This window comes from Aegilops tauschii, chromosome 4, assembly GCF_002575655.3.
Source record: "Aegilops tauschii subsp. strangulata cultivar AL8/78 chromosome 4, Aet v6.0, whole genome shotgun sequence".
In the NCBI taxonomy this organism is placed as follows: domain Eukaryota; kingdom Viridiplantae; phylum Streptophyta; class Magnoliopsida; order Poales; family Poaceae; genus Aegilops; species Aegilops tauschii.
This window is the reverse complement of record NC_053038.3, coordinates 352737176-352745129: the sequence shown is the minus strand read 5'-3', so window position 1 is coordinate 352745129 and position 7954 is coordinate 352737176.

Here is a 7954-nt window from a genome sequence, read left to right as displayed (position 1 = left end):
CTCCGACTACGCCAACCTGAGTATTGGAGAGCTCGTCTCTGGCTACATCAGCCAAGTGCACAAGAGCCGGGACGCAGAGGTTGCCATGGTGAACCAGATCCAGCAGAAATCTGAGGTATCATTCTGCTGTCCTCTTACCTACTGCATAGTTACCTTTACCATGCTAGCCCCCAAGTCGACGACTTAGGATTGAATATGTTGTAGACTTAGGTTCCGGCTTACTCAATTGAACCGGCAGTTTGTAGATAGATACGTTCAATATGCATTAGCCCCCAAGTGCCAACTGTCTTTGCTTGGAAAACGCTTGGGACTTTAAATTTGTATAGTAACCGCTCCTGTCATAACCCGGAAATTTATGCAGGCTGCTGGCAAGAAGCTTGAGGCTGACCTCGCTGATCTCAAGAACCGGCTCAAGATGCAAGAGATGGAGACCCGGAAGGCAAATGCCAAATTTGTGTCCAGCATCGCCGCGCAAGAGAAGCTGAAAACGGAGTTTGATGCTGAATGAAAGGCGTGGGCCGAAGAGAAGGCCGCATTGGTGAACCGGGCTGAACAGGCGGAGAAGGCTCTCTCCGAGAAGACCGCCGAGCTCTCCGGCCTAAAGCGCCAAGTGTCCCAGATGGTGGCCGCAATCTTCGGTAAGTCGTCTCACCGGCTTTCATCAAGCTTAGAATTTTTATATCTCATAATTCATCCTTGTTGGCGGCTTATCTGACTCTGTTAAACAGGTCCCAGAAGTGCCAACCTCAACCAGAGTGTGGTAACCAAGCTGAAGGCCGTGTATACCCTGGTGGAGCAACTCTACACCGGGTCACAGCGTGCCTTGGCTGTGGTGGCCCTATCCAACGAGGTGCCGACTCACCTGGCGGAAGTCCTTCGCCGGCTCGCCGTTCTGCCTCAACGGATCCAAGAGCTGCGACGGGCCTCTGCAAGAGCCGGAGCGATCGCTGCGCTGAGCCGGGCCAAGGCGTTCCTGCCGGAGTTAGACCCGGCGGACATCGCCCTTGGCTATCCAAGCCTGAAGGAAGACAGCTCCGCTTTCGATCAGAAGGACTTCGCAGCTTGCGTGAAGGCCGTACGCCCGGTGGCCACTCTGATTGGCAATGATACAGATCTGACTAAGTATCAGCCGGGCTACGATGCAGAAAATCAGAGGAACCCTACTCCACACTATGAAGCCCTCAACTTGATCCCGCCGGCTCGTCAACACACCTTCGCCCCGGAGATTGACCCGGCCGGGTTAATTGACGAGGAAGCCCAATTCGAAGCTCTCAGCGGCATCGACTGGAAGTCATCAACTTTCCAGGTCTTGGGATCAGCCGGAGGAGAAGATAGGAACGAGCCGGAGACTTCAACTCAGCAAGCGTCGTAACTCGGCTGGCGGTTTACCAAACAATGCCTCACCCTTTTGGACTCAACGAGTCTTGTAACAGAGTAGGACCAACACTTTATCTTTGCCGTGCCATCGTGCACGCCTTGAATGCTTGAAGTTTTATTGAAGTTATCTCCTTTATATTTCTCCGGGTCATTCATTCCCCTTAGCCTCAAATAATTGCCTTTAACTATCCTGCATAGAAAGACGAATCACAAGTCTCCAGGCGGCTTACCGCCCTGAGAATCATATGTTTTAGATATATAACCCGGAATATGAATCAAAAAAGACTGGCTCTCAGGTATGTCCTTAATACAGCCGTAATAACACAATTTGCAGTCTGCAAGCATACTTCCGGTTTAGATAACCCGGATAATAAGGTTGGTACCTTAATTCCGATTTACTTGTCTTAATGATACCCATTGTGTTCAACTAACACTGTAAATCAAAGTTAAGCCGGCAAAGTGAGACCCGGCCGTACACACTTGGAAATAATCAGACGGAACTTGCTATAAAGCAGAGGAACTTAGGGGCTTCCGGTTCGAATACGACCAGAGACCCGGCCCAAAGGGGTTATGCTAGGATTCGAATACGATCATATAGCCCCCAGTGGGTGTGGCGATGCCAATCAAGAGGATATCGACAGCTATGTTCTCTTTGGTTCGAATACGACCCATGTTTGAACAGGAAGCCCCCAAATGACTTTAAGAATTGTTTAACGACGCTGATTCGAATACGATCCACGTCGGTTCTCAAAGGGGTTAAACTAAGATGCAAATATGATCAAAGAAAACTCCCCAATGAGCTCGGCACTTCGCCAATCAAATGGGTATCGGCAGCTATGTTCTCTTTGGTTCGAATACGATCTATGTTTGAACAGGAAGCCCCCAAGTGACCTTATCGCCTACGGCTAGATCCAAATACGATCACAAGCCGGATCCTCCTTCAAGTTATCATGTAATCTGGCAATGAAAACAACACGTGCACATTTGGAGGAGAAAAAAGGACAGAGGTCATGCTTTATTGCTTATCATAATATATACATGGCTTAGAGAAGTATGTACATCATGAGAGCCGGTGGCTCAAGTGTAGTAAGGCCGAAGCTGAGCTATGTTCCACGGCCGACGGGTCTCTTCCTCAGACTTACGTGAATCTTTGTGCTCCCGAATGTCAATGAGGTAATATGACCCGTTGTGCAAATTCTTGCTGACCACAAAGGGCCCTTCCCAAGGCGGGGATAGCTTGTGTGCATCTGTCTGATCCTGGATGAGCCGGAGCACGAGATCACCTTCCTGGAAGACCCGGGATTTAACCCAGCGGCTATGATATCGGCGCAGGTCTTGTTGGTAAATCGCTGAACGGGCTGCTGCCACATCACGCTGTTCGTCCAACAAGTCAAGAGCATCTTGGCGCGCCTGTTCATTATCCACCTCAACGTAAGCCGCCACTCGAGGTGAGTCATGACGGATGTCACTGGGGAGGACTGCTTCTGCCCCATAAACCATGAAGAAAGGCGTAAAACCTGTAGACCTGTTAGGAGTGGTGTTGATGCTCCATAACACGGAGGGCAACTCCTCCACACAACAACCCGGCGTCTGTTGCAAAGGGACCAAAAGCCGGGGCTTGATGCCCTTCAGAATCTCCTGATTAGCTCTCTCCGCCTGACCATTGGATTGAGGATGAGCCACCGAGGAAACATCAAGTCGGATATGCTCTCGTTGACAAAACTCCTCCATGGCGCCCTTGGATAAATTGGTGCCATTGTCAGTTATAATGCTGTGTGGAAAACCAAAGCGAAAGATCACCTTTTTCATAAACTGAACCGCCGTGACTGCATCACACTTGCTAACTGGCTCCGCTTCAACCCACTTGGTAAACTTGTCAACTGCCACCAAAAGGTGGGTCTTCTTATCCTTGGATCTTTTGAAAGGCCCAACCATATCCAGCCCCCAGACCGCAAAGGGCCAAGTAATTGGGATCATCCTCAGCTCTTGAGCCGGTACATGAGCCCGTCGCGAGAACCTTTGGCAACCATCACACTTACTGACCAAGTCCTCTGCATCAGCATGAGCCGTCAACCAATAAAAACCATGACGAAAAGCCTTGGCCACAAGAGACTTTGAGCCGGCGTGATGGCCACAATCCCCTTCATGGATCTCACGCAAGATCTCTTGCCCTTCCTCAGGGGAAACACAACACTGAAACGCTCCGGTAACACTGCGGTGGTGCAACTCACCATTGATAACAATCATTGACTTAGCCCGCCGGGTTATTTGCCTGGCCAAAGTATCATCCTCAGGCAACTCGCCCCGGGTCATGTAAGCCAGATAGGGCATTGTCCAGTCTGGTATGATATGGAGAGCCGCCACCAGTCGTGCCTCCGGGTCGGGGACAGCCAAGTTTTCCTTTGTAGGCAACTTAACAGAAGGATTATACAGGACATCCAGGAAAGTGTCAGGCGGCACCGGCTTTCGCTGAGAGCCTAGCCGGCTTAAAGCATCAGCCGCCTCGTTCTTCCTGCGATCAATGTGCTCTACTTGGTAGCCCTGAAAGTGCCCAGCAATGGCATCAACTTCGCGGCGATAAGCCGCCATGAGAGGGTCCTTAGAGTCCCACTTGCCTGATACTTGTTGAGCCACCAAGTCTGAGTCACCGAAACACCTTACCCGGCTCAAGCTCATCTCCTTAGCCATCCGAAGACCGTGGAGCAAGGCCTCGTACTCAGCCGCATTGTTAGTGCAAGGAAACATCAACTGTAGCACATAATGGAACTTGTCACCTTTAGGGGAAGCCAATACAACTCCAGCCCCCGAGCCCTCCAACTGCCTGGACCCATCGAAGTGAATAGTCCAATATGTGTTATCCGGCTTTTGCTCGGGCACTTGTGACTCTGTCCAATCATTGATGAAATCCACCAAGGCCTGAGATTTAACAGCAGTGCGTGGCACATATTTGAGACCATGAGGTCCGAGCTCGATAGCCCACTTAGCCACTCTCCATGTGGCCTCTCTGTTTTGAATGATATCACCAAGAGGGGCAGAACTGACCACGGTGATGGGATTACCCTGGAAATAATGCTTAAGCTTCCGGCTTGCCATGAACACACCATAAACAAGCTTCTGCCAATGTGGATACCGCTGTTTGGACTCGATAAGCACTTCGCTGACATAATAAACCGGCCGCTGAACCGGATGCTCCTTACCCTCTTCCTTGCGTTCCACCACCACAGCCACACTGACGGCTCGTGTGTTCGCCGCCACGTACAGTAATAAGGGCTCCTTATCAACCGGAGCAACAAGGACTGGGGGCTCTTCCAGCTGCTTCTTCAAATCCTCAAAAGCGGTATTAGCTGCATCATTCCAGACAAAGTTATCAGTTTTCTTCATCAACTGATATAATGGCATGGCCTTCTCACCCAAACGGCTTATAAACCGGCTTAAAGCAGCGATGCGACCCGCCAAACGTTGAACGTCATTTATACACGCCGGCTTAGCCAGGGAGGTGATGGCCTTGATCTTCTCCGGGTTAGCCTCAATGCCTCTGTCAGAAACCAAAAAACCCAAGAGTTTGCCTGCAGGGACACCAAAGACACACTTGGTCGGGTTAAGCATCATCTTGTAGACTCGGAGATTATCAAAGGTTTCTCGCAAATCATCTATCAGGGTTTCCTCCTTTATGGATTTAACCACAATATCATCCACATAAGCATGAACATTGCGCCCAATCTGTTTATGAAGACAGTTCTGCACGCAACACTGATAAGTCGCCTGTGCACACTTGGGTCCAAAGGGCATGGATACATAGCAGAAGGCTCCAAAGGGAGTGATGAACGCCGTCTTCTCCTGGTCCTTAACTGCCATTTTAATCTGATGATATCCAGAATAAGCGTCCAGGAAACTTAAGCGCGCACAACCGGCCGTAGCATCAATAATTTGATCAATACGGGGAAGGGCAAAAGGATCAGCCGGACACGCTTTATTTAAGTCCGTGTAGTCCACACACATCCTCCAAGTGCCGTTCTTCTTGAGTACGAGCACCGGGTTAGCTAACCATTCTGGGTGGAAGACTTCAACAATAAAACCGGCCGCCAAGAGCCGGGCCACCTCTTCGCCAATGGCTTTCCGCCTCTCTTCATTAAACCGCCGAAGGAACTGCCTGACCGGCTTAAATTTTGGATCAACATTGAGAGTGTGCTCAGCGAGTTCTCTAGGTACACCTGGCATGTCAGAAGGTTTCCATGCGAAGATGTCCCGGTTCTCACGGATGAACTCGATGAGCGCGCTTTCCTATTTTGGATCCAGATTGGCACTGATGCTAAATTGCTGAGATGAATCTCCTGGAACGAAATCAACAAGCTTAGTCTCATCAGCCGACTTAAATTTCATTGCCGGCTCATGCTCCGTAGTCGGCTTTTTCAGAGAGGTCATATCTGTTGGGTCAACGTTGTCTTTGTAAAACTTCAACTCCTCTGTTGCACAGACAGATTCTGCATAAGCTGCATCGCCTTCCTCACATTCCAAGGCCACCTTCCGGCTGCCGTGAACCGTAATGGTCCCATTGTGACCCGGCATCTTGAGCTGTAAATATACGTAACACGGCCGTGCCATGAACTTGGCGTAAGCCGGCCGCCCAAATATGGCATGGTACGGACTTCTTATCTTGACCACCTCAAAGGTCAATTTTTCCACCCTGTAGTTGTTCTCATCTCCGAAGGCCACTTCCAACTCGATCTTGCCGACTGGGTAAGCCGACTTACCAGGTACCACGCCGTGGAAAATAGTGTTTGATTGGCTGAGATTCTTATCAATCAACCCCATACGACGAAATGTCTCATAATAGAGGATGTTGATGCTGCTGCCTCCATCCATGAGTACCTTAGTGAACTTATATCCTCCCACCTGAGGAGCCACCACCAGGGCCAAGTGACCCGGATTATCCACCCGGGGAGGGTGATCCTCCCTACTCCACACTATAGGTTGCTCAGACCACCGCAAGTAGCGTGGAACCGCCGGCTCAACAGCGTTCACAGCCCTCTTATGAAGCTTCTGATCTCGCTTACACAGACTGGTGGTAAACACATGATACTGCCCACCGCTAAGCTGCTTTGGATTGGTCTGATAACCTCCCTGCTGCTGTTGATGACCCTGGCCAGACTGCTGATTAAAGCCCCCTTGACCGTTCTGAGGGTTAGAATTTGAGCCGCCGCCCGGGCCATGAAAGCCGCCGGCGCCTGAGCCGCCGCCCGGGCCATTGTAATTCTTAAAGGCCTTCATGATTGCACAATCCTTCCATATATGAGTTGCTGGCTTCTCTCTAGAGCCATGCCTTGGACAAGGCTCATTCAACAGTTGTTCTAGCGTCGGGCCTGACCCGCCGCCTCGGGGAGGGGGCCTCCCCTTGCGTCGCTGGTTATTACCTTGTGAGCTGGCGTTGGCTACAAACTCTAGGCCGCCATCGGCCCTGCGCTTGCCTCCTCCTTGGTTTCCCGGGTTATGCTGACCCTTGCCATTGCCGTTCTTCTTTCCCTTCCCTGTCCTTTCATCATCTGAAGCGGGGTCCTTGGTACCATCAGAATCGGCGTACTTGACAAGAGCCGCCATCAGTGTACCCATATCATTGCAGTCACGCTTAAGCCGCCCGAGTTTCATCTTCAGGGGCACAAAACGATAATTCTGCTCCAACATTAAGACTGCAGAGCCGGCATCCATTTTATCCGAGGAATGTATTATCTCCTTAACCCGGCAAACCCAATGTGTCGTAGACTCACCCTCCTGCTGCTTGCAGTTAGTCAAATCCACAATTGACATAGACTGCCTACAGGTATCCTTGAAGTTTTGGATGAACCGGGCCTTCAGCTCAGCCCAAGACCCAATGGAATTCGTTGGTAGCCCTTTCAACCAAGTGCGGGCAGTCCCATCTAACATCATGGTGAAGTACTTAGCCATGGCCGCCTCACTGACCTCCAGCAGTTCCATAGCCATCTCATAACTCTCGATCCAGGCTGCGGGTTGTAAGTCTGCTGTGTAATTAGGCGCCTTCCTAGGGCCTTTGAAGTCCTTGGGTAGACGTTCGTTGCGGATAGCTAGCACTAAACAAGGGACACCCCCAGTCCTGGTAGGGATGCCCACGTCGACGGAAGCCGTCGGATAAGCTGGGGGAGTCTGGTAAGCCGTCAGCTGGGGCACCTACTCCGCCTCTTGCCGTGCTCTGTCTTGGTCTGCTGCGTGAAAGGCTCCGTTATGAGCCGGGCCATGGCCAGGGGGCGGGTCATGGCGTCGGACGTTACTTGAGCCGGTCGCTGAGACCATGTGCCTGCTGTAACTCGGGCTCCGGCCTGGGCGAGGGGTCGAGTGGATCCTGTCCCGGCTATAGGAGTACGCCTCTTGCTGCGCCAGTGCTGTCTGAAGGAGTTCCCTGACCTGGCGGGTTTCAATAGCCGTCGGAGAGTCGCCGTCAACTGGGAGAGCCGCCAGCCGTGCCGCCGCGGCGACCATGTTCTCCAACGGGTTATTATAATGACCCGGGGGTATTGGCACGTACTGAGGCGGGGCTGGGGGCACCTGGGGAGGCCCCATCACTTGT